Raw genomic sequence first — 27,319 nt, 5'->3', positions numbered from 1 at the left:
TATTCAACTCAGTGTGGATAATTAATCTCATCACTGCATTTGGAGAGGTTGCCTATGGGCAATCAGTCTGACCTGTCCTATTTGTCCACACCATCAATTGGGTGGTGTGGGTCTGTCTCATGGAATGATTGAGTGATGGTTATGGCAATAGGTCTGGGGAGAAACAACCAGAAGTGGTGATAGGTGTTTTGTGTGGGAAATGCAGGAGGTGGGGCTATCCTTTAATGTTTCCAACTGACTTCTCAATAAGATTAAGGGCAATGGCAATTAAATCATGGATGGATCTGTCTGGTGGAAGATACCAGATCCAGCTTAAATTTAAGTTAAATTGAAATTTAAAGCTCTTACAATGGTTTTGGAGAGCAGCACCAGAGAGTTTTCCTTTGTGAGGAAGTCCCCAGGTGTGCTCTGAGAGACAAAAAACCATTAACGATCCTTCCTCCCGTGTTCCTCCTGGGGTCTAAAGTATTCCCTTCAAGGTTTTTATTCTCCCTTCACCCCCACAAAATCTGTGTGTCCCATTTCAGTAGCAGCAACTTCACCTTTTGCCCAATCATCTCCTACTCACAACCAGACCTTTCATTTGGCGTGGTCAGGTACAAGAGGGGCAAGGGAATTTCTATGAAATTTACATAGACCCATTTTATCCCTACCTTGTACGTGTGGGCCTCTGTAGAGGGCCTTGGTGGACAGTATACTAAACAAAGATTCATTCTACATCCAATCTATGTCTTTTTGATCTAAAACTATGTCGATCCAATGAGGGAGTCCAGGAGATTGAACCAGAATTAAGCCTGAATCCTCTATGCCCGCTTCCAGCCAGGCTGCCACCCAGAGGGTGTATCAAGCAGGCTGGCCTGGGGTTTCTGTTAGGTGAAAGAAGGAATATCATGCCACAGAATGGCCAGGAAAGAATTCCAAATTAAAAAAATATGTGTATAACGCACCTATTCCTCCTCTTCTTGATAATTAACTAAAAGGCATGTAAAAGAAGACAAGCCTTTTTAAGAGACGGTCATTTTCAGTGACCAAAGGAGGAGGTAAAGGAGGTCAGAAATCATTTTGAGCTGACTTTTTAGAAGTCCATTCCACTTCTCAATGATGGAAAGGGGTATGAAATGTCTTTATTGGACATCTTGATTATTGGCGCATTGTTGGTTGGCTTTGTGACAAACAGCACACTATTGTCAGACCGTAAATGGTCTAGGAAGAAAAATATATGACACAGTTTAGTTATAAGGGCTGCACTGATGTGCCTGGATTCAGCTGATTGAACTGAAACACCAACACCATACACTGAATAAGTGTCAACAACTTTGAGGCTCCACTGGTAGCCTGAGAGGGGGCTGAAAGTCCAATGTAGTCAGTTTTCCAGGAGTGAATGGGGGCAATACCTCTTACATTGTGGCCTCCATCACCACAAGGCAAGTGGGTCAGATTTTAGAATGAGTCACAAGCCTGATGTGCAATGGTAGCTTCTCTATCAAAAGCTTTACTTTGTACTCAGGTAATAGTGGTGGGTGCAATGCCATGTCCTGTGCAATGGTAGATCCAGGTGGCAGTGGTATCCATCTGGATGGTGCAGGCTTGATTTTAGTTGGTCTTGTCAGAGAATGGGCCCTTATCACAGGAATCTGCAGGGGTGACCCAGACTGTAGATTGGCAGTCACAATATATTTCCCCAATTCACAGACCTAAACAGTAGTGTCTTTAATCTCTGGTCTGTGGTCTTTCTTCCAAGCGGCAAATCAGGTGGCTAGGCCATTGGCAACAATCTGAGAATCAGCAAAAATATAACATCCCTGGTCCATAGGAGTATTGTCTGAGGCAAGGGTTATGACCTTGATTCAGCCTGTTGTACTGATTGGCTTTGCTGCAGTCATTCTTACAGAGTTTCATTGGGACTGGAAAGCTGCTACCATCCAGTGGACACATCAACTTTCACCTTAGCTGAATCATCAGTGAATTAGTCCTGGGCATTTAGGGGAACCTCTCTGAGCCATCAACTTTGCTTCAAGTGGCAGAGTGGGGAATAAAGAGGCAGCAGACACTTTCTTGTCTAAAGCTGAAATGCTGCTAGGCTTGCTGTGCTCTTGAATATGCCATTTCCACTTGGCTGGCAGGGCCTGTTAGGCTCTTCTTATCTTATTAGTCCTTAAGTCCCAGTTGACCCACCCTAAAGTGTGGAAGTCAGGCTGGAGAATCACAAGGCTCCATTGGTCGGGTATTGAGTTTTGACAAGAGCTCAGTAGCAGGCTAACAGCTGCTTTTCAAAAGGACAGCCATACTGGAGAGATGATGAGTCCAAAGTCCCAAGGAGTCCCTCTGGGTGGAGGCTGCTTCATTCCCCCAAATGCTGTATTTGGCAAAAGCATCAGTCACAGAGACTTGTAGTTTAAAGGTGTCATTAGGGTTGTGGGGTCCCAAATGTACAGAGTGTGCCACAGCTTGACGGACAGCTCCTGATGCAATGGGGTGTGACCCCATTCAAAGCCCCATGCAGATTTGCAGGTCGGTAGATATAAAGGACCAATGAGAATGCCCAAGTGGGGCACATGCCATCTCCAATAGCCAAGTAACGTCTAGACATCCTTTTCTGGTATTGGAAGGACCAAGAAGACAGCAGATTGATTTCTGGAGGGATTAAACACTGTGAGTCCATCCACCTAGTCCCAAGGAACTTTACTTGGTGAGCAGTTTTCTGAATTTTGCTAAGGTTTATCAGCCACCCATGCTGGTGTGATAACAACACAGTCAAGGCCATTGACAATGAGGCTTCTGACTTGTTGATCAACAGAACACCCTCTAGACAGTGAAAGCTTTGGACATCAGAAGGCAGAAGGCTGTGCCAAGTCCTGACCTACCCACTGGTGACAAATTGCAGAGGACTTTGGGTACCCCTTGGAGAGGACTGCAAACATATATTGGAGGCCTTGCTACATGAATGTGAATTTATCTTGGTACTCAAGTGCCTATAGTATAGAAAAAAAGGCTTTAGCACTGTCTAAGCCAGGAGACTAAGTGCTATCAGTCTGTGCAATGAAATAAATCACAGTCGTACTGTCTGGAACTGCCACAGCTCTATAACCAACAACTGAATTCAGTTGGCGACATTCCACCGTAAGCCTCCAGCTCCTGTTAGCCTTTCTCAAAGGTCATGCAGGAATGTTGTGTTGAGATATTGCGTCTACCGCCACTGCCTTCGAGTCCTTAATCAAGGCTGTGATTTCCTTTCTTCTCCTGATTTCTATGTTGTTTCTGTCGGATCACTTGGGAAGGAACAGGGAGGAGGGTTGGGGGTTGATTTACATATCTCACTAGCACTTCTACATATGTGGCTTTTCCTATCAGGAAAATCCTGTATGGACTTTATAAGCATTCATAGTAAAAGAATGTGAAACATCAGCAACACTTATATATTCAGTAGTGAAAGGCACAATAATAGTCCACTGAACCCACTCAAAGGGCTCCACCTACAAGGTCACCTTAGCTTCCCTTCCCCACTGTGAATCTTGCCAAAACCGTATCAGTTGAATTCAGGTGTCCGCTCCTGCATGGACCACATAGAATGGTGACTTATCACCTGTCTCCAACACAGCCATAAAAGATTGAATCCTTTTCTTCTCAAAGTTCGCCAGCATACTCAGATGGATGCATATGGCCTTCAAATCCCCTGGGATCAGAGAGACTTCTGTCTCATCCTTAGTCATCTTTTACCTTTAAGCAGCTAAGGTCATGGAAGGGGGCTAAGGGATCAGCATGTATATTTGTAGCAAGAGAACAGTTCTGCAACCAGTAAGCAGGCCTTTGCATTTACTTTCAGTTTCCAGGGGCATGCCACTGGAATTTCAGCTTTGGGGACTCCTTAGTTAAGCAGTCATGGACAGGACACATTGTCTTTTGCTGGGGCCACAGGGCTTACTGCCTCATTGTCATAACATCTTTTCCTCTGCCTACCTGGAGGACCATAAACAATAACTAAGGCACCATGTAGATGACATGTTTTAATTCCACCTTTCACTGTTTAACCTTTAAATATTAACTCAACTCCTATTGGCTCTCAGGCAGCATAGTAGAGGGTTCCTTACTCCACTGCCACTTGGCAAGAGTATTTGCTACTGGATCACAGGGAGTCTTCTATCTCCAAATCTGGTCCACAGGATCTTTGTTCTTTCCTTTAAAGAAAATTACATTGCTGTCAGCACCCCATCCTTGTCCCCAAAACTGTTGGTCTGGAATTTGATTTTACCCTGTTTATAAACTTGGAACTTACTTGCTCTACTCACAAGTTAGCCTATTATTGTCTCATGGACACTGCCAGAAGACCCAAGACTCCTGGGTAAGAGACAAAAGAGTTATTACTCATAGCACAGCAAACAGCATGAGCATCAGCATATTGGTGCTGGTTTCCCCTTACTCCTAAGGCCTGTGGAGGCATCTTGATGAGTCTAGATGGAGTCTGTGCATACAGTGGGTTTGTGTTGCTGAGGAACCCAGGACCAAGGACTCAACATTTTCTGAGAAAGCAGGAAACAAATCAGTCCCCCTTCCCCTGGGGAGTGAGCAGTTACATGGTAGTCAAGTTGTGGTCACCTTGACCTTCTTAGTTGTCCATATGACTAGTTACTGCAGCTTCTCAGTATCAGAAAATAGATAAGGCTTGCAGTCTGACACACTCAGCAAGAATGTGCAGGGACACTCAAGGCCCATGATGGACTGCCTCTCCCTACAGTGACGGGGTGAGTCTGTGGCAGGCATTTTCAGACTGTGCCCACGTCAAGTTGATCTGAGTCCACACAGAGTTGGTCCTCACAGCAGCAGTTGGGGCAGAGCAAACAGTTCAGGGACCACATACAAGTGAGGCTCAAATGTGTGCATATGAGGTGTCTGATACAGCTCTATAGAAATATATGGCAATGTTTTTCTTTTTATTGTTATTGTTATTATGAATTCTCCAGGATGGTCTGTGGCTGCTCTTCTACATAGTAGGATCCCAAGTACTTCGAGGCAAGAGCCCTGAATTCCAACTGGCTATTCACTGGGTAACCCTGTTTGCTTTATTATTCTTTCCTAATGGAACATCATCTAGTCACCAAAAGCAGTGAAACATTTTAATGTTGAAGAATACCATGCTCATTTGCAAATTCTGATTTCAACTAGGGGAAAAGCTAAGTATTGGAAAGAGTGGCAGTTGACGACCATGTAATTTCATATTTAGTGGATGTGAAGTATATACACCAAAGTGACATTGCTTATTTGCATATGGTTTTGGAATAAACAACTCAAAATATTCTCTATAGTACTTTTATTAGTAGAATGAGCACTAAGGGATGTCTTCCAGGGTAGAAATTTTGAGCATTCAAAGAGCCATGACCATAGCAATGCCAATCTTATGTCAGGAGATAGGTTTTGACAGGACTGAGTTAATGAATACGTGAGGCAGGTGGTCAACTGCCAGCTATTTAGACACTAGGCAGGTTCCCCTCCACCAAACGACTCCCAACAGCTCATTTTGGTGCCTAAAAATTTAACATTAGTGATTTTGTCTTTTGCTTATTGCCCTATTAAAATAGAAACATTTCCAGAGAGATAACAGTTTTTAGACAACCAATCGCCTCCTAAAGAACACATCCTAAAGAATACAGCAGGGCTGTAGTATAGAGGAGGAAAATAGGACCAGCGATTGAATCAGGGCACTGACTTACCTTGGGACACTCCAAGAATAAAATGGCAACATGTTCTTGATGGAATATTCGAGTTCCTTAAGAAATTGTTATCAATTTATTTCTGAATAAGCAATATACACAGCTAAAAATAAGTACAAAAATATATCTAGTGTAAAGTTTCTCTGCCACTCTTATTCCTTAGTCTTCCATTTTCCTTCAGCCAACTTTTACCAATTATTTATACCACTTAAGTTATGTTTTCTCCCATTCCCCACTATTTGTTTTTACACAAACGGCAGCATGTTAGATGGACAATTAAGCACTTTGCCTTAGTTTTACTTAACTATGTGTCTTCGAGATTGTTTTGATCTGTGAATATGATTTTGCTTCATTTTTTAAAACAGCTGCAAAACATTCCATGGTATGGCTATAACATAATCTATTTAGCCAGTCTCCCATTGAAATCAATCTAGATTGTTTCCAGTCTTCCACTATAGCAAGTAATGCTACAACAAATATTGTCTCACAGTAGCACAAACAACACGTGACACACTCAAAGCAGAAAGCCCCTGGCACATGTCTAGCAGGATGTACATGGTCCCCCTAGACTCTTTCTATCACATGGTGTGGTGGACAGACTTTAGTGTGGCCCTCATGATCCCCATCTCGAGTATTCATGTTCTAGCATGATGCCCTCCCTCTTAGGTATTGGCAGGACCTGTGACTTGCTTCTGGGTCAATAGAATATGGCAAATAGTGATGGGATGTCTCTCTCATGGTTATATTATGTTAAGTAAGACTGTCTTGCCAGCAGACTCTCTCTCTCTCTTGCCAATTGTGAAGAAGCAAGTTGCCATGAATCCTATAGCCACAAGGAACTGACTGTTGTTGACAACCCATAAACTGGGAAGCACATTCTTCCCTCGTTGCCTCCAGATGAGAACTCAGTCCTGGCTGGGCCCTTGATTACAGCCTCGTGAGACTCTAAGCACAGGACCCAGCTCAACTGTGCCTAGACGTCACAGAAACCGTGAGGTAATAAATATGTGTTGTTTTAATCTGCTACGTCTCAGTCATTTGTTATGCAGCTGCAGAAAACTAACACGTGGAAGGGTGAGCTGGGGCTGGGTATGCCTGGGCACACCATAGCTTGTACTGTCGGAGCAGGTTCCTGATGCCCCGCCTCCTCAAATGTTAGGAAAGGTGTTAGGAGGAGTCAGGGATCACTCCAGTACGTTGGAAGACCCTCAGTTTTGCGCTCAAAGTTAGAGTCTTGCTGTCATGAGCTACATCTTGTTCTTAGATGCCAGTTGCTTGGAAAGCTTGCACACTGGCATTGGTTTCAGCCAGAGATTTTTAAGTCCTTCTTGAGCCTTCTTGCTGTGAGGCTGCCTGAAGGAAAACCAGCATGGTCACCCATTGTACAAACTGCTACGTCTCTTCGTGATATTTTTATGTATATTTCTCTGCACACATGTTGGATTATCTATGTGAGATAAATTTCTAGTAAAAATTCTGGGTCAAAGTGTGTGTGCATTTAAGATTTGTAGGATATTGACAAGTTGTCCTCCACAAAAGTTGTACCAATTTATGTTACCATCGACAATGATGAAAAGTAGTGCTTGTTTTTCCACACCTTCCCTCCCTTTTCAAACTGTTTGATCTTTATCAATATGAAGGCTGAAGAATGATATTTCAGGATGATTCTATTTTAAATTTTTTATTCTGGAAAAGGCTAATTTCTCTTCACATGGGTAAGAACCATTTATATTTCATTTGTAAACCATCTATAGGTTGTGTTCATTTTTCTGTTACTTTGTTGCTTTTCTTCCTTGGTCATGAAAGTTTATTTGTAAAGAGTTCTTTGTGTATTAAAGAAATTATTTGTCTCTCATTTATATTGTAAACATTTTCCCAAGCTTTCCTGTGTCATTTTACTTTATTGTTTTTTTCATATAGAGTTTAAGATTTTTAACATAGTTGAACTTTTCAGTTTTCTTTTGAAGTTTTAGATTTTGTGCCTAAAGCTTTCCTCACTCTGTGTGTAACTCTTCCACTACATTTACAGTCTCGCTTTCTGTTCATCTCTTTGAGACATTTTCATGTTGTATTTTTAATGAATACTCAGTTCTCTCAATATCATTATCTAGTAATTCATTTTTTTATTCACAGACTTGGACTGCTGCTTTCACCATAACCTAAATAGAACAATTTCTTATGACTTCTGAGGAAATTATCATGGAATCAGTGGCAAGTTCATATTACATAAATGTAGGCAGAATATTTGATTATCTTTGAATTTTCACTCCGCTTTCTTACAATATCAGTCATACGTGCTGTTAGTTTTCCTTATGTAGTGATTCTTGCGTTTACCTTTCCTTTGCATTTCCATTTACCTGCTCTGTTCAGACTCTAAGCTAGAGTGCAGTGGTGTCCCGATAGGTCTTCCTGCTGTATCCTCAGGCCAAGTCATCCTACAGATTGCAACCAGATTAAACTTTTCCTACAAAAAAACTTTACATTTCTCCCTCTTTTAGTACAAGGAACAGTTAAAGTTTCGGAGCCCGGCATTCAAGGTACTCTAGGTTGGCCCAGTGGAGGTTTTCAGGCTGTTGTCTCTCAGCTCAACGCCTCCCTGTTCTCTGCCCTGTGAGGCTGGGGGACTCTGCCGGCTACGTTTCTGCTGTGCCAGCGGTATCCCTGTTGGTTTTGCCAATAGGGGGCGCTGGAGGAGACTGGGGGGCTGGAGTGGGAGAAGGGACTGTGGCTTCCTCTCGTGCTTCCACTCTGCTGGTGGCTCCTCCGAATGTAGTTCCAGTCTCATGTTTTACTCCGGCCGCTGCAACGCCTTCCGGTAAGAGCACTGAGTGCATTTTCCTCACACCGGAGAACCAGCCTCCTCGAGCTCCCTCCGAAGATTCCAGCCCCAGCCCCAGCCCCATCTCAGAGATTTGGGTCCCAGGTACACGGGCCCCTGCCTCTAAGTTTCTCGTTTTAATCATCCCTCTTCCCTTTGTCCCCCAGGCCTAGGGGTGATTGCTGCTTCCTGCTGTTGCCACCTCCGTGATACCCTAGAGTTCTCTTTTCACCCTTTCTGGCACTTAGTTAACAACTTTATACTTAATTAACAACTCTTTCTATTAAATTCTCCCTATTGAAATAGTTGGCGTGGTTTCTGTTTCCTGACGGAACTCTCACTGTTACAGATAGCAAACCACTGCATCCACTGTTTCAATGTCATACCCAAACCAGACCCCTTGCTCCAGTGAGAAACGTCTGCTCTTTCCATGGGCCCCTAAGTGGGTTTTTCCCTTTCCCAATTTTGAAAGCTTGCTTATATCACTCCCTACCTGCCAAAGCGATCCAACGTCTGCCAATTTGAGCCCTGTCTTCCAGAGCCCAGGTAAAATCCGCACTCTTCTGAAGACGTCGCAGACCAGTCCCTTGCCCAGACGACTCATTTAACACAGTCCCATGCCGACAGCCTCCCCAATGTTGACTCTTAATAATTTACAAATATGCATGTTGGTTGTCTAGACTTCCGAGCACACTCTGTCACAGGAATGATGTTACACATGGTGGCTTAGGCAATGCCAAAATAGTCTACCTATGGAGCACGTAGTCAAACCCATTTTCTCTCCAGATAGGATCACTAAAATTGGGGTTTGAATGGACATTTAAAAAAAATAAAATGAAAAAACTTCCCGGCCAGCCGGCTGGCACAGCTGTTAAGTGCGCACATTCCATTTCAACGGCCCAGGGTTTGCGGGCGGGATCCTGGGTGTGGACATGGCACCGCTTGTCAAGCCGTGATGTGGTAGGTGTCCCACATAGGAAGTGGAGGAAGATGGGCATGGATGTTAGCTCAGGACCAGTCTTCCTCAGCAAAAACAGGATTGGCAGCAGATGTTAGCTCAGGGCTGATCTTGCTCAAAAAAAAAAAACAAAAAAAAACCCAAAAAAACCCCAAAACTTCCCTAAGTGGAAGAGGGGAAGAGAGGCCTGAAGTTGCCTCCAGCTGGAGTGTCCTTCTGAGAACCTGATACCTATGGGTAAGCTTCATGGTATGGTAGAGACCCAATGGCCTAGAGACCTGTCAGTCCTGCATTCAAAAGCCAGTTCCATAGCTTTGCAATGTAAAACATTAAGTAGGTTATTTGATTATTTGAATTTCAGTTTCCTCATTTATAACATGGTGACAATATTACTTTGTGGAGTTACTTTGAGGAATAAAAAAGATAACATGTAAGGTGACTGATACAGAGTCTGGCATACAGTAGGTATTTAGGTATTGAATAAATGTTACTTCTTTTTCCCTTTCTTTTAGAAATTAGCTTATTTGTACCTTGAGTTTAAAAATACGTATCCACGGGTACCATGAACTGTGAGCCAAGGTCAAAAACTAGGCAAAGTAACAGAAACGCCAGGCTGTGAGGATCCCTATGCTGTGTTCTTTCTGTCCTTTGTTTCTCCACGCCCTGTCTTCCATGGATGTTGCACTGACAGGAAGCATGCAAACATCTCCCCAAATGGTTGGAGCAGTTGCACCACAATTCATTTCTGATTCCCTCCCCAGAGTGTGCTCTAACCTTTCTGGAATGTATTAATAAATGTTTTCAAATTTACAACTCCTAGAGAGGGAGAAACAGGATGAAACTTCAGAAGAAATCTTGAAATCTGTGAAGTCTTAGTCTTTGGGAGTCAGTGTTACTCTGGATACAGCATTCTCACTGGAGTGACATGCTGAAACCCTAAACCTTCTTTCCAGGGAGCAGGCCGGGAAAACTTCAGTGATGCAACAGGCCATGGAGTTGCCGAAATGTAGCCTGAGTTTTGGGAAATCTGTGACATATTAAATAGCTGGGATCCAGGGATGGTGATGCACCAGACCAGCTGTGGACCAAGACTGGTTCAAGTCTCCTGACTCTGGGAGACTCAGTTTCTCCACATGAACAATGTGGAAGACAGTAATTATCTGCAAGCTTATCTTCCTAACTGCTGTTTTTGTACATACTGTTTGAGACTCTTTTTTCCATTTTTTTCTAGTGTGTTCATAATTGCTTATTGAAGCATTTTTATGATGGATGCTTTAAAATTCTTATAATTCCAACATCTGTGTCATCTTGGTGATGGCCTCTGTTGATTGTCTTTTTTCATTCAAGTTGAGATTTTCCTGGTTCTTGGTATAACAGGTGATGTTTATTTGTATCTTGGACATTTTGGGTATTGCGTTATGAGACCTGGATCTTATTTAAATCTTCTGTTTTAGCAGCCTCCTCTGATTCCACACTGGTAGGGGGAGGGGGTCCTGCCTTTTTACTGCCAAGTGAGGGTGGAGGTCCAGTTTCCCACTCAGCCTTCAGTGATACTCCAGGGCTCGGGGGGGCTTCATTATTGCTGGGGTGAGGTGGGGTCAGGCTTCTCCCTAGGCCTCTGCTGACAGACATCACCCTGGCTGGAAGTGAGAGGGTGTCTCGTTACTGCTGTCTACATGCCCTCTGCTGACACTGAGGGGAGACCAGGCTCACTGCCTTCAGGAGGTCATGGAAGTCCTGGCTTCCTACCCAGCCTCCCCTGACACCACCCTGGCAGGTGGCTGGACCACCATGAGCGCAGCAGACTGCCATAATGTAACTGGCCCTCATCTTTTCCTTTTTTTTACTTTAAAAATCTTTTGACATATACACAAAAGTAGAGAGAAGAGTGTAATGAACTCCGTATACTCACCATCCGAGTTCACCAGCTGTGTTTTGCCGATCTAGTTTCATCTGTCTCCCCCAAACTCTTTCTTGTTCATATATTTTACAGCAAATATCGTATTATTGTATTTAGTAATACATACTTCACGTGGAATATAAAAAATCATAATCTAGATTGAAGTTGTCAGGGAAGGCTCTCTGAAGAGGCGACATTGAGAACACATTAGAATGATGAGAAGGCTGTGTTCAGGAGCAAGCTCAGGTTAAAAACAAGAGTGAGAGGCAGAGAGAGAGAAAAAGAAGGAGAGGGAGGGAGAGCAAAGGGGAGAGAGACAGAGAGAGAGGGAGACAGAGGCAGGGAAAGAGGCAAGGAGAGAAAGGAAGAGAGAGAGAGGGAGAAGAGTGAGGGAGAAGGATATATATACACACACACAATTGTATATCTATATGTATGTGTGTGTATATATTCGTCATTATATGTATTATATATGTCATTATATATATAAGTCATATATATATGAATCATTTTTTATTATTTATTTTCTTACCCCCACATCCACCCATCAACAAATCCTTTTGATTCCACCTTCAAAACAAATGTGGAATCTGAGCAGCCTTCATTACTTCCATTGCTACTACTTTTTCCCAAGTCACCATCATTTTTCAGTAGACCACTACAGTAGTTTTCCACATGGTCTTCCACTGTCCTGTAATCTCTATCAGAACAGAGACCTGTTTTGTTCACTGATGTACCTCCTGCACTTGCAGCAAAGCATGATGGATATTGATGCTCAGTCGGTTATTATTGAACGAATACATGATCTCTACTGTGATCAGCCAGAGTGATCTTTTAATGAGGTTCAAGGCACCTCTCTGCTCAATAAATACCCTTCAATGGTTTTGGATCACACGCTAAACTTAAAATCTGATTCTAAACTTACACTATCTGTTTACTGATTATCTCCCCAGCTCGTGTCCAACCAGCTTTCCCCTCGTACCCTCTACTCGAGCCATGCTGGTCCCCGTGGTGTACCTCAAATATGCCAAGCACGCTCCTATTTTATGGCTACACATGACTGTCCTTCTGCCTGGGACACTCTTTCCCCAGATCTTCACTTGGCTAGCTCCTTCTCATCGTTCTAGCTTTTGCTCAGTGTCTCTTCTTCCTGACAACCTTATTTTAGAGTGCCAGCTTAACTCATTACTCTTTTTCCTTTAACCATGATTTTTTTCTTCATGGCTCTTTTCACCAAAAAACATTTATTAGTTTACTTCTTTATTGTCTATCATATTCAGTAGAATGTAAGATCCGTGAGGCATCCATTTCTGTAACTCTAGCTTGACAAATATTGTTGAATGAAGGGATGCATTAATCCAGCAATATAACCTTCTTGCTTTACACTTGAGGACATTGAGGACCAGAGGGATGGGGTTACTTGCCAAAGTCTCTTGTTAAGTTGGTGCCTGAGTGGGGACTCCACTGCTATCCTCCAGCGTCCCAGTCCAGACTAAGTTTTACTACCTGACATTGTCATGAGGCCCTGAGAATTCGATTAATGCCATTCCCTGACTCTTATGAATACAGAGCTTTCTGTGTGTTGTTCTTTCACATCTTTAACAATAATGCAAACTGGCTGGCACTTCCCAGGATTTCCCAAAGCGGAGAGGAGGAGCAGAACACCTCTGCTGCTTTCTCCTCTGAAATAGAGACTTTGCAACGTCAGCCGCCGTGCATTGTTGGACAACAATATGTGTCTCAGAGGCAAGGAAAAGTTCCCACACTCTGTGCTTACCAGACGCCTGGCTGGTGAGCCCTGGTCTCCCCATTACTCCTGGGTTCCTTGTTTCTTTTTCCTCTCTCTTTGTTATGTCATCTATTCATGACTGGGGCAAGATGCCATGCTATTCTTTCTCAATTCTGGATCAGTCTGTTATTAGCTATTCTCCTTGGGTGCCCTATTCATGAAAACCTAGCCACCCCCAGTTGCAGTAGGTGAATTCCATGGAAAAGTGCAAGGCACATTTTTCCTGCTTGGTTTATGCTTTTCCTGTGATTCAGCGATCTCCAGAGGGAGCTCTTCATCATGTTACACCACCATGGCTTGTGTCTGCAGATCTAAGGAAACTAAGTCCGATCCAAATTTTGTGGACATTCTCAGGAAATGCTAAAGCTGAGTTACAGCAAAGTGAGTCTATATTGTGGGTTTGCCTGATCAATCTGTGGTTTTTAAGAGACTTAAAAATGGAAATGTTCTCGTGGTGAGAGCAAGTTGGTAGAAAAGCTTAAACACGTGATGCTCAGGTCACTTTAGGTTAAACTTTCATTCTTTTCCAGGCGTACCTCTCCCCTAGCTCCCCGATTCTAACACTTTCCCAGGATACTCTGATTTCTGGACATCAGTTTCACCACTCAATAAGTGGAGCTGAGTAACAACCAACATAATAAAAATCTGGTGTTTTGTATTGTGCTTTTAGTTATTTTTAGAAAGGCGCTGAGTCCAGGCACAGCATCCTCTCATCTGCAGAGCTTAAGTACAGGATGTTGGAAAGCGAGACTCCGATTCATTTAACACGTGTTTGATCCTTTTGCCTGTGAAGTTGTATACTTTTTCCCCTCAGTTCAGGAGTTATATATATGTATATGTCTGTATGTGCTCTGTGTGTGTGTGTGTGTGTGTGTGTGTGTGAATGAAATAACTGAATTGAGTCCTGAAATGTCTTTGTCAAATCATCAGATAAAGTGGAAACAGTACAATATTGTGATTAAGGGCACAAAATCTAGGCTTTGGAGCCAGAAAGACCTGGACTCAAACTCTGGTTGCACATCTTGCATGCTTTTTGATTTGGAAGAAGTTCCTTTTTCTTTCTGAGCCTTCATTTCCTTATATGCAAAATAAAGTTACTAATAATTTCAACCTCATAGGGTCAGCATGAGGGTTAAGTAATGTGTATGTGTATAGGAACATATAAAATGCTTAGTGTAGTTTCAATAGATTGTAAGTGTTTAATAATTATTAGCTATAATTATTAATGCAATGCACAGTGCCATAAAGCCTGGATATTTTAGAAAATAGAATAGAATAGAATTTCTATTATATTAGAATAGAAGATATGCATAGAATAGGAAATAGAATTGGATATTTTCCAATGTACCCCCTTCTCTTTAGAATTTCATTGGTGCTTCCAATCTCTGCCTAATTTCACATTGTCCCCAAAACAAACATCTCCAGATATGGTATGTTCATGGTGGCCCTTTGAAGGAAATCTCTTTACTGTGTGGTGGTCTTCTGGGAGTCCTGCAGGCACTCTTTTTTTTAAAGGACCTCAGGTCATATTTTTCTATTTTTTCCCTTAGCTCAATCTGTTTACGAGGATGTAGGAAGGGCACAAATTATTATGTGAGATTTATTTTCCCCATTCATCCTTGTAAATGAATAAAATCAACCTAAAATGCACATAATGGGCGGTAGGGAGAGAAAAGGAAGCATGAAAGAGGGTGGAGAGAAAAAGGCGGATGGAAATGGGAGTTTACTAGTTGGTGCTGAGTTTGGCTACTTGTAACAAATTCCAAATCACGGTGGCTCAAACAAGATAAACTTTACTTATCTTATGTAGAAAAAGTTCTGGGGAAGGTGGCCCAGGGTTAATATGGAACTTCCTGGTCTTCTATCACTGGACTCTTCCATAGGTCCTGTCCGTCATCCTTGGTGTGTGACTTTTGGCCCTAAGTTCTCTTCATGATCCACGGTAGCTACTTCAGTCTTCATGTCTACATTCTTGGGGACATGATAAAATAGATAAAATTCAGGATGCCCAGTTAAATTTGAATTTCAGATAGACAACAAATAAGTTTTTAATATAAGCATATCCCAAACTTCAAAAGATACACTTATACCAAAAAATTATTTGTTGTTTATCTGAAATTCAAATTTAACTAGACTTCCTGTATTTTTATTTGCAAATCTGGCAACCTAACACATGCTAGGTAGAAAAAGGAGGAAGGAGGAAGGCAGAAGGTCCAGGGTTGTTCCTCCCAGTTGAGTGGGCCTCTTTTGTAAACTTCCACCTTCATCTCATTGGTCAACTTCAGCTGTGAGGGAGAATGAATGAATGCCTACAAGAAAACTACGGCTCTGTTAGTAGGGAAGAAGGAGAGGATGCACATTAAATAAACAGGAGAAGTTGCCTCCATCAGAGGAATTTACCCCAGTGCTTTTGTCAGGTGGACGCCTGTGGGGATCAGACTCTCACAGCGTTTCAAACACTTTCTTAACTGGGGACATCTTAGCATCTTCTCTTCCACCTCTCCACTGCTCTCTACCAGGCAAGCATGTTAGATGCTCCAAAGTAAGAGCCTGAGGACATTGTCCATCTTTCTAGAAGCCTGCTTCAGATCCTTTTTATAAGATAGAAATTAATAATAATAAAAAACACCTTAGGGATTGTTAGGAATGTCTCTAACTCTGGGGAGTGAAGACGGCATATTTTGGATGTATGGTTTTGGGCTCTGTGCTAAGTATGGATCCATTCCATATAGTTTTATCTTCACAGCATTTCTTGAGCTATAAATGTAAAACACCAAAAACAATGACCTTAGAATAGTTTAAAATAAGCCAACAGACTTCAAAATCTAATGAAAAACAAAAATTGGACTTTCCAATCTGCCATACTCTATATTCTCTCATTTTTTTCATAATCAGAATTAATTTATTGTTAGAAAGTAAAGGAACTTTTATGTACCACAGGAGGAGGATATTCAATATGGTCAAAGGCAACACTAGCTAGCAAACAAGAAAACAAGCAAGCTTATAAAAATGTCTTTGAGCCCTTGGAAAGCTCTTATCTGCAAACAACCAGCTTTACAAAGAATTCTGGCAACAGATACAGAGCTGACACAGTAGTTTGGCAGTGAGAAATCCACAACGTAGCTTTGATATCGGGTTATACCAAACATTAGGTAGGACTAGGCAGCAGCAGTGGCTTAAGGGCAACCCAGTAGCACCCCTCCCCAATAAGTGGTGGCCCAAAAATAAACTCATAAATTGGGTCTGGCAGGAGGAGGAGTGTGGGGCTGATGAAAGACAATGTCTAGTGGTGAAGCCAAGCAGACAGCCCACCTGAAGCATCGCTCTAAGAGGACTAGCTAGAGAAACAAACCCAGGTGCTTGCTTAGGTACCTGAGCATGCAGGTTGGAATGAAAGTGAGATGGAGCCTCCTGGGGGTTTGCTCAAGAGCCATAGTATAGTGAGAAGGACTTTTTATATTGTGCATTGAGCCTTTCCTGTGGGTGGGTAGATGCAGTTAAGAGGACTGTGCTGGTTTGGACAAGGGCCAAGGAGACACAGCATGGCGGAGAGAAGTAGGGTGATTCCAGCTTTCCTGGGACTCAGTCTCAGGACTTTCAGTGCAAAACTGGAACAGTCCTCATTCCCCTATGAAGAAAGAGGTGTTTGAAGTCACAGGTGGACTTTGGGCCTTTAGAGTGGAGAATCGCCAATTATCAGAGTTGATAGGGATCTTAGAGGCTGGCCATGTAGGCAAAATTTTTAACTCAATGTAGATCTCTCTAGCCTATTCCCAACTGGCAATCTCTTCCTGAGCACTTCTGGATGGTTTGCCTTTTTAGCTATTATCATGCTATTGGAGAATTTTTACGGTGGAAGGTTACAGTTTCTTGTTCTATTTATTTTGATCTATCTAGAAGAAAAGTCTCTCAGAAATTTCAGTCTCAGAAGAACTAAGCATCTCAGTGTATTATACTCACTGTATTATAATTACTTAAATATCAGCATCATAACAGAGATGCACTGGGAAGACAGCAGGGTTTATAGCCAGAAGATCTAGGTTTGAGGCTCAGCTCTATCCTGCGTGAATTCTTTGGCCATGCCACATTAGGAGGCTCAGAGGGATTAGGTGCCCTGCTCAACATAGCAAAGCATTGCAACGACCTAGAATCCATGCCCCGGAAAAACCAAGCCCAAACTCTGATTTCCTCAGACTTCTTTGCCTTCTAAACTGTAATTCCCTTGAAGTATTGGCTAACATAGTGCTAATGTTAAAATAGAAATCTGGGGGTCTTACTGATACTCTTCAAGCTATGATGATACCAAGGAATTTAAAGAGGCCCATGGCTTGATGACATATCTTTTTGGGTAAAAAAATGTGCATATTATTATTTTGCATGTGCAGCCCCGCCTGTAACTTCTCAGTTCATTTTCACTGCAGTCCCGTGACTGACACAGATGTTATTGCTCCCCAATTACAGTGTTTTCTGCTTGGAGGCATCTTGTCTTCTGTAATATATCATGAGCCAGAGCCCCAGTGCTAAACATTAGCTAGTAATTTATGACCATACCTTCCGAGGCAGAGAGGGCAGCCATAGCTCACTTTGGACTTGGAAAAGCACTTTAGGTTTTCCCTCAGCTCTTTTTTTCTCTTTTCTTTTTCTGCATTTGCTCATTACGATATCTTTTCAATTTAGGGATGGCCTGGATCCTGCCATGTAAATCAAAGAAGAGAGGGCCTGACTCAGCTGCCTAGCCTGCGTCACCTGGAACCCATTATGATACAGGATCATAAACACCTCCATTTTCCCTCCAGAGAGAGACCAGACCCACTGAAGTTAAGCTACCTGCATAAGAGTTGAGTGCGATCAGCTGTACTTAATCTTTAAATGTCCAACCCACTGATAACCTTTGGTTTGCTTTGATAACTGTGAAATAAATTCTCACTGCATCGGATGCCGGCATTCTGGTTTCTATTCAAGGCTGTGGTGCAGATGTCATGGAATCTTGGACTGGACAACAGTCCTTGGAGATCTCTGGGGCCAGTTACTGGCTTTTAGGCATTTAATTTCTAAGCCTCCCTCTGCCAACTCTAAATTTCCTCGGGGAATGCCATGGCATTTGTGCATCACCAAGCTTTAGGTGCTCTCTGGGGTGAGAACCATTTGGAGGTGGGAGAAATGGGAGAAAAAGAAAGACCCAGCAAATTCAAAGCTTCACAACATGGTATAACAGGAAGAACACTGTCTAAGTTTCAAGCATCTTGGGTTTGAATCCAACTCTTCTGTTCTCACCCTGCCTCACCTTCCTAGCCGTGCAATCTTGGGAAAAGGATGTTAGCTCTTTTGCCCTTAGTTTTTCTCTTCTGTAAAGTGAATGGGAATGGTCAGTGCTTCTCAAACTTTCATGTATATGTGAAATTCTTGGAGATCTTGTAGATTTGTTGGGAGGATGAAATTAGTCTCTCTCTGTATGTATATATATACAGCTGTTAGAAGAATGGCTGACTCAAACACTCCGTAAATATTAATTTTATTACTATTTAACACAATATAATGAGAATTTCCCCATGTCATTTAAATAAAAACACTTCAGAAATATAACCTTATCTAGACTTTGAAATGTCCTCTTGTATGACTATACCTAGAATAATTTATTTATCCATTCTCCTATTCTTATCTATTATAATGCTGTTCTGAAAGTCTTTGTAGGTGATTCTTTGCCTATAGGTATGAATTTCCTACACATAGTAGGAGGTAAAACTAACAGGTTTCACTACGGTCCAACTACGAATCATTGGTAGTGATCAAATAAACTTCAATTTCATTTCAATTTAGCAAACATGTATTGCACACCTCCTGTGGGTCAGGCACTGTGCTGGGTGTTAGGTACAGAGTGGTAAAAAGACAAGCATGAACCCTGTCCTCAGGGATCTTACAATCTAGTGGCAAGATTGGACATTAAAAATGTAATTACAACCAAGCATGATGAGTGTTATGACAGGGAGAGTAGAGGGAGCACAAAGCAAGGGGACCTAATTCAGGAAGAAGAGCCTTTAACCTGAGTCTTGATGGGTAAGGAAGAGTTATCCAACCAAGGGGAAGGGCAAGAGGCTGAGAGAATAGGAGGTACAGAGATAATTACTCATATTCTTCTGTTTATGTCTGAATGGCTTATTTCTTTAGCTCGTGGCTGCTGTCTTAACTTGAGCCTGTTAGAACATCAAAACTCTTTTGAATCTATCAAAACAATAAATTATATTTCTTATTTTGTTCCTCCTTGAGCCAAAATCAGTGATAGTTTAAATAATTCTTGTAATGGACTAAAAGCCCCTAATGGGGCAACTAAATAGATGAGGCAGTTAAATAGGTTAGAACCAAATGTTGACTGGGTCACTTTCTAATGAAGCAATGACCATAATAGATACTAGTGGCAACATGTATGTGTCTTCAAAGCTATAAGGTAATAACGTAATTTAATTTTAAAAGTTAAAAGAATAATTATGATGGGAATGCCTATAAATAATAATTTACTGGGGTTTTGCCTTAGAAGATCGAGTAGCTTGGTCAGTGTGAGAGCTTCTATCACATTTGATTGCAGTACTGTCTTGTCACCATAGTGACGTAGCATCTGGACTTTGAATCTTCTTAGAAATTTGTTCCTCATCTATTGGGATAAATTCTAGCTATTGATGATCTTGGTTTTATGTGATTATGTATGCTTCATAGTTATTTAATCAATTTGAGGGTTGAATCAAACTGGTAAATTTATGACTAATATTCACAAAAATTATAATAAAATGCAGAGTCGGGGTTCTCGATGTCTATGTGCACTCCTTTGATGATGTATTTCTGGAATTCAGGAACAGTCAAAGCTGTGATTTGTTATCTATAGTAGCTCGTGCTGGAAATGGAAGTGGGTAGAAGAGCTTGTTTCTGTTTTCTCCTCATCCTACATCATTCATTCATTCACCAGGAACCAAAGGGTGCTGTGGGCACAACAAAGAAAAGTAGGCACAATCTTAGTCTTAAGTTTATCTTCAAGTTGTAGAAATAAATTCAGAGTGAAATAAAGCTGACTGGGCTTGAGTGAGGGTCATTGTTGGTGAGAACAGGGTGTAAGTTTAAGTGGAAGATAATCGCTCTACCATTTAAATCTGGCAAAAGGTCAAAGAATATTTGATAGACCCTCATGGTAGACATTTCTATCATCACCTGGGAGCAAATTAATATTAAATACATCCAAGAAACACTGTAAGTACTTAGTATTGGGCTAAAATAATCTTAATTTATATTAATTTTTATCATAATTCTTCATACAAATAGTTTCACTCTGAATTTATATCATATTATGGAGGCGTCGTGGAACAGTAAAACTGCATGGATTTCTTAAGTCATAGCCTATATACATATATAGGTAGATATTCTTCTAAATTAGCAATTAAACTGTGTGTAAATTAATCAAGTGTATTATTCGAGCAGTTAGACTGCAGTCTGATATCTAAGAGAATATACAAGCTTGAAATTAAAAGTCTTTGAAATTGGCAAGTTAAAAAATGAATAATAATGTGTTGGTTAAATTTCAATGATTTAATAATCAAACCAAACTAAAAATTAACTGGTGCTGTAATTGATTTATATAGAAGTATGAGATCAAATCTGCCCAGTTTATTTTATTATACTCCACTCTCCTTTTGGTATTTAAAAACGGAATGAAGTCCCTTTCTCTGGATCCATTCCTCTGTAATCAAGCTCCTGCCCCCAACTTATTTAACCAACCTCCCTGTGTTACCAGCACGACCCTTTCACAGTCAGGCCAGGCCTTTCTGGGTTTTAGGACCTTCCCTTGCTCATTCCCACCTTCGTGCAGATCCCCATTTTCAGAGAGCTTATAATCTGGTAGAGAAGAAAGACATTAAACAAAGTAATTATCGTAAAGTGAGATGAGTGTTATATGAAATTTACAGGGTGCCATAACAACAGAGAACAGGGGAACCTAATCTGGCATTTCTGAGAAATGCCATTTATTCATTCAACAAATATTTGATGAACACTTAGTATGGGCCAGACATGTATTAGGCCTAGTTGGGTATTTAAAGGGAAATATAACAGACATGGTCTGTAAAAATGATGTTTAGGCTGGAACCTGAAGGAAGAATAGGAAATAACTATGTGACAGGAGGTAGGAGAGGGAGACAACTTTCAGCAGCTAGCCAGAGGGCTGAGTGAGGGGTTAATGGCAGTGTGAGCTGAGTCCTAGCTGGCCCTCGGTTTCTGCATTGGGCAGCTGGGTAGATGGGAATGCCATTTACTGAAATGATGAATAGCAGGTTGGGGGAGTGAGGGGGTGAATATTCATTCATTTATTTATTCCACAGTTAATTATTGACTGTATCCTATGTGTCAGGCCCTGTTCGAGGCTTTAGGAATACAATGAACAAAAGGGACCAAAATTCCTGCCATGATGTAGCCTATAATCTAGTGGAGAGCAATTGACAATAAATAAACAAAGTATATGATATGTCAGATATTTACAAGTGTTATAAAGACAAAGACATTAGTAGGAGAGGATAAGGAATGTTAGGTCAAGGCGTGGGTTGCAATTTTATATAGGATTTTCAGAGATAGCCTTACCAAGAGGCGATAGTTGACCAGAGTCTTCAAAAATGTGAGCAAACAAGTGCTTATATCTGGAGGGAGAACAGACAGAGGAAAAGCAAGTGCAAAGGCTCTGTGATGGGAGCATGTCTGGCTAGCATGGCTAGAGTGGTCTGAGTAAGGTGGAGACTAGTAGGAGATAAGGTCATAGAAGTAGAAGGATGGAGACAGATTGAGTAGGGTCTTGTGGGCCATTATAATGCCTTAGACATTTCCTTAGAGCAGGATGGGTAGACACTGAAGGGTGTTGTGCAGAGGAGTGACATCTGATATGTGTTTTAAAAATATCGCTCTGACCAGGTTCATCTTTGGACATGTTGAGTTACGGGCCATCCCAACAGGTTATTCAAAGAGAATTGAATCATGTATCTGGATCTCAGGAGGTCTTCTAAGAGACACATGTGTGGGTCATCAGTTGTTGGGTGATAATGGCAGCCATAGAGATTGATGAGACCATCAAAGAGAGTGTACAGAATGCAAGGTGCAGTGGTCCTGGGATGGTGCCCTGAGAGAGTTTCGAGAGGAGGAGGAGTGTGTGATGGGGGCTCAGCAGATAGTGGCATCAGGAAGCCGAGGGAAGAGCCCTGACAAGGATATAAGTAAACAGTGACTGAAACATGCCAAGAGGTCACATAGAGACAGAAAAGGGTCCATTGGATTAAATGACATGGGGAACATTGATGGCCTTGGCAAAAGCAGCTTCATTAGAGTGGTGATGGGAATGATGGAGGAGGAAGGAAAAGAAATCGACGGAGTGAGGACTTCATCTCCAAGACTGGCTGTGAAGGGGAGCAGAAGATAGGGAAGCAGCTGAAGGAGGGTGTTTTGTGAGGTGAAAAAGACTCAGTATGATTAAGTGTTGATAACAAGAAGGTACCACTGAAGAGAAGGAAGTTTAAATTCCGGAAAGACGGAGTGATAGATGATGTGAGATTCTTGAGAAGGTAGATAGGAGAGCATGAAATCTGGGCAGAGTGGAGAGATTACGTTCAGATGGAAGGAGAGAAACTTGAGGGAACAACAGAGGGATGGAAGAGTGGTGCTGCTTGGTGAGAATGGGAAGACCTGGTAGTATTTTACTCACACACATGGGGTGACATGACCTTGGGGTGGGTCAGACATGGGAAGTGGGTGGCAACTACCAAGGCTACTGACCGTCACATGATAGAGACAGCAATTTCCCAACTGTCTCCCAGGAGCCCAAGAGGATGGACCTATTCTTGAGTGTGCCTTCTTTTTGCTTGCAAAATATCAGTTGACCATCTGACAGGATCTGGCCTAATATCATGGAAAGAAAGATCATTTCCATCCCATCATCTTGTTATGATTATTATTTCAGTTCAACATATATTTTGCAATAGTGCCCTTGCAGGGATTTGTCTTACATGCTTAAAAATTTTATTAAATTAAATATTTTTTTACAGAATTTTTTATTAACTTGGGAAACTTCTGACTAATTTGTTAGCTCTATTTATGATTCAGTCAAATGGAATTTTCCCAATTCTCTCTAAAACCCACTCAGAAAATAAATATAGCTTAGCACAGTCCATGTGCTTTTTTTTGCTTCAGAGGATTTACTTCAACAGGTAAGAAGAAATCTAAACTTAAATGTAAACTTACTTCATTTTATTCAGAGTGTTACTAAATGTTTTAATTACTTGATCTGTATTTTTTATCTTTAATTTTCCCCTTTTAATGAATTTACTGAAATCAAATAATACGTTGCCACTTACTCTACGTGGGAGAATTACAAAGGATTTTTTCTTCGTGGAGAAATGGGGAAAAACATGATGTGAAATATACACTAACAACTTTTGATGATTTAACTCTATGCTTAATTTCAGAAAAAAACCACTTTAGGAGTGCAAGATAGCTGTTCACACTGATGAAACTGATCTTGCCAAACCCTTCCTAGCCTTGAGTCAAGTTAAAGTCCATTAACAAAGAATGGGGGTAAAACGGAAAATTCATATTTAAAAGTATGGCTTCTTTTTTTTTTCTCTGAAAAGATGTCTATTATTTCCTTTTTGTCACTTGGTACAAACTATTGAATTAAATCACCTCAAGATAGATTGAAAATTTTTTCAGTGTGGTTGGCTTTAAGGCTTGATATTAAAAGGGAGCACGGAAAATGGTCACTCCCAAAGACCATTAGGTCTTTCTTTTAAGGGACTTTGTAACCACACCTTTCTCTTTATTTTGGCTTCTTTGGGAGAAATTGTCCACACACAGCTCTTTTATCTCACGGAGTGTAATAATTAGGGAGAAGTTCTAGGGTACTTGGGATACCATCTTGAAAGGATGTGTTAGGACCTGCCTTCTCAGGAAAGCACTAGAAGGAAGTTAACTGCTGACCTGCTTGTCTAAGCAGGAAGACTCGTGTCACTCTCAGAGAGATGTGTTGGTTCAACCAAAGTATTATTCATGGGAAGGAGACTGGAGGATCCAAAAATAGTTCACCCTTGAAGTGAAGTCATTGCCTTTTTAAGTTTGAAGTCACAGACACATAATTGGATTAATTAGTGTGTGGGGAGCCTTTACCTCTTAACATTTAGAAAATTATGGTGCTTATATTTCTGTTTATAGGATTTCAAGACTCCTCCAAAGTGGAAATCTGAAAAAAAAAATTGGATTATAAATTATTTGGAAGTTTCTCTTTGTAGAACTAAGCAACATGTCAAACATTTCATATATCTTATGACTCAGGCACCCACTTAAAACTTTCTCCTCTTGCGTTTGATTATAAAAAGAGTCCTTGAATAGGAAAATGAAGACATTTGCTGGTTTCCCTGAAGCTTTAATCAGTTGATATCCGACAGGTGCTTTTATTTTCCTGGCCTTGAAATCTTTCTGGATGGGATGTGGGAGAAATATTTGCGAATGCCCTCTTAGTTAGCAAATAAATCTTTGTTCTTTTTGTTTTTTTCATTTCTTCTCTGTATTCTTAGCTCAGCATCCTCCCTTCAGTGCACACGCATATGCACGCCTCCAAAGTTCTTGTTCGTTTTCCTCCACCAAGGGCAGAAAAAAGCTTTCAGAAAGGGCTGACTGATTTGCAGCCACCCATCCGTGACATGACATCCGGGACACAACCTGACACCCATCCATGACATGGCTGAGGACACAACCTGAATGTCTTCAGGTTCCATAGCCTGTGAGTACAAATGAGGTCACATAGCATTAACACGGGGCTGCTGCTGCCTGTAATGGTTTACACTTGAACCATACAGTGCCCTGCGAAGCTCCCCTGTGCATTCCTGGCAGCTACCAGGGCTGTCTTGTATTTACCGGATTGCATCATTGCAGCTGGGAGCGGCCCCCTCTGGGCTCTAGGTGGTCTACCTGGGCACTTGCTGTGCTCAGCCGAGCTCCATCCAGTGCTCTGCTGTTTCGCTCGCTGTTCCTCTCTGCCAGGCAGAGCCCTGCCCTAGGCTAGAGGCTGTCATGCAATTTTCTTTTGGCTTTTCCCCTCTAATCCCATTTCTTCAGAGCAGATTAAAAAGCTCAGTTAACAAGGTTGGGTGGAAAACCACGTCTCCAATCCTCTGCTTCTGTGCAGATCACAAGAACCTGTTCTTTCTTTTTAGTCTAATTCAAAAGCCCTAAGGCAGAGTAAACTCATGCGAAAGATCAGAATCCCAGATGAGGCTTATATGGAACACCTTGATACAGTAATTTCTCAGCCTCCTAAGGTACAGCATGAATTGAAATGAAACAAACATTTCTTGAGCACCTACTTTGTGCTCTGCACTGTGCTAGATACTCATCTTTATTTCATTTAATTCTTACAGCCCTTTGTATTACATTGTTTATTGTTATTCTCATTTTAGAGATGGGAACACTGAGGCTCAGAGAGAATAAGGAATTCACTCACCAAAGATCACAGAGCTGATAAGGGTGGAGTTCGGATCTGGCTCTGGGGTCCATGCTCACCCTCCTGCACCTTGCCTTTCACTCTGCAAAATAAGTTACTTTCATCACAGCAAAATCAGCTTAGCTTTTAAGAAGAAAAACTGCTCTAAAATGGACATAACTCGGGGCCGGCCTGGTGGCTGGGTAGCTCTACTGGTTAAGTTCATGCACTCTGCTTCAGCAGCCTGGGGTTCGTGGGTTCAGATCCTGGGTATGGACCTGTGCACCACTCATCAAGCCATGCTGTGGCAGCGACCCGCATACAAAATAGAGGAAGATTAGCACAGATGTTAGGTCAGGAACAATCTTCCTCACCAAAAAAAAAAAAAAAAAAAAGACAACTTGAATTTTCTGTAAACCTAAAACTGATCAAAATAAAGTCTATTTATTAAAAAAATATATAAACACTCAGCTAAAGTGGGTTAAGTAGTGTGTTAATATATCATCATCATTATCACTATTACTTTAGTTATTAACAAGAATAAATGACATAATTCATGTGGAAGTGCTAAGAAAGCACCACATTATTATGTGAAGATTACAATATGAGAATGAGGAAGGAGTTACCTTTTTATGCAGAATTTATACTATCCTAGTCTTCTAAGTAGGTGGGATGTTTGTATAGCATGGTGAATCTTTACCTGCTAGATGAGTAAACAGAAACTCAGACTTTGCGGCTGCTGATGTGACACTTTTCACCAACACAAAATTGTCTTAAAGGATTCTTTCCGAGGAACTCAATATTTGGTAGAAGATCTTTTATTCTTGTTCCAGAAGCCAAAACTCTTGAGTTGCCTTTCTGTTGAATGAAACATAATATGAGAGAGTTAATCTTGCAATAGTTCCTGTAACTGTGACTTGGGGAAAGGAAGGGAGGGGAGCTTTACAGACAACCCTCAACCACAGAGAATGCATGTGTGGGGGGGGAGGCGGCAGCCTGTGCAGAGACTGAGGTATGGGAAGGACGCTTGGAGGCCATCTCTGGCCAGACAGGGCTGCCTTCCTGAGGAGGCACGAGTCTGGTGCTCAATATTGGTGATTCTGTTCCATTACTAACTGAGCGCTGTTAGACAGGAAGCTGTTTCACGTTTCTGTGGAAAATATTCTAGTTTTACTTTCTATTTAACTTCCTTTGGAACGAGGAGGGATGAGGGATATCTTTACCCTTTAGAGCTCCGAAGGGGCTTTCCAAAGCCGTATCCTTTCTAATTCTTAAACAAGGTAACATGTTGTTGTTCATGCTTTTTTTGCTTTGGCAGATAGAAAACATGATTCAAAGAATAAATGACTCAGAGCTGCTGCTGGAACCCGGGCAGCGGTAGGCTGAATGCCTCCCTCCTGAGATCCAGAGCTCTTTCATAAATTTGGGAGCGCTTCTTCTCCTCCGTACACCCTTGGCTTTAGTGGGTGCTAAAACACCATATTGAAGGCAATTATAGCAAAGTGGTAATATTTTTCAGACGGCACTTAAGAGACGTGGCTAAACAAAGGGAAAACCAGAAAGCACTAAAAATGGGGCACCTTTCTAATCTCTCAGCCTTCTGCCAATAGCAGCCCCACTGTTCTCCTAATCTCTCAGTTCAAAGAAGTTGTCTTTGAC

This window comes from Equus quagga, chromosome 9, assembly GCF_021613505.1.
Source record: "Equus quagga isolate Etosha38 chromosome 9, UCLA_HA_Equagga_1.0, whole genome shotgun sequence".
In the NCBI taxonomy this organism is placed as follows: Eukaryota; Metazoa; Chordata; class Mammalia; order Perissodactyla; family Equidae; genus Equus; species Equus quagga.
Note: the sequence above shows the minus strand (reverse complement) of the source record.